At 55.0% G+C, this 447-nt stretch overlaps 1 non-coding gene across 1 annotated transcript; it reads left to right on the top strand.

Annotated features, from left to right (window-relative positions):
* The first annotated feature begins 372 nt into the window (after positions 1–372).
* Trnap-cgg (transfer RNA proline (anticodon CGG)) lies at positions 373–447 on the top strand. The gene has a single exon. It is a non-coding gene; the product is annotated as a tRNA-Pro (tRNA).

Below are 447 nucleotides of genomic sequence, written 5' to 3'. Positions count from 1 at the left end.
TGCCCGACCGAGACTCGAACTCGGGACGAGGTACTGCCGGAAGTAATGCTGTGAGTACCGGGCGTGAGTCGTGCTTCGGTATCTCAGTTGGTAGAGCACTTGCCCGCGATAGGCAAAGGTCCCGAGTTCGAGTCTCGGTCGGGCACACAGTTTTAATCTGCCAGGAAGTTTCATATCAGCGCACACTCCGCTGCAGAGTGAAAATCTCATACTGGAAACATCCCCCAGGCTGTGGCTAAGCCATGTCTCCGCAATATCCTTTCTTTCAGGAGTACTAGTTCTGCAAGGTTCGCAGGAGAGCTTCTGTAAAGTTTGGAAGGTAGGAGACGAGGTACTGGCGGAAGTAAAGCTGTGAGTACCGGGCGTGAGTCGTGCTTCGGTAGCTCAGTTGGTAGAGCACTTGCCCGCGGAAGGCAAAGGTCCCGAGTTCGAGTCTCGGTCGGGCAC

Source organism: Schistocerca nitens, chromosome 3 (assembly GCF_023898315.1).
Source record: "Schistocerca nitens isolate TAMUIC-IGC-003100 chromosome 3, iqSchNite1.1, whole genome shotgun sequence".
Taxonomy (NCBI): Eukaryota; Metazoa; Arthropoda; class Insecta; order Orthoptera; family Acrididae; genus Schistocerca; species Schistocerca nitens.
The sequence above is the reverse complement of the archived record's forward strand: the minus strand, read 5'-3'. Positions and strand labels throughout refer to the sequence as shown.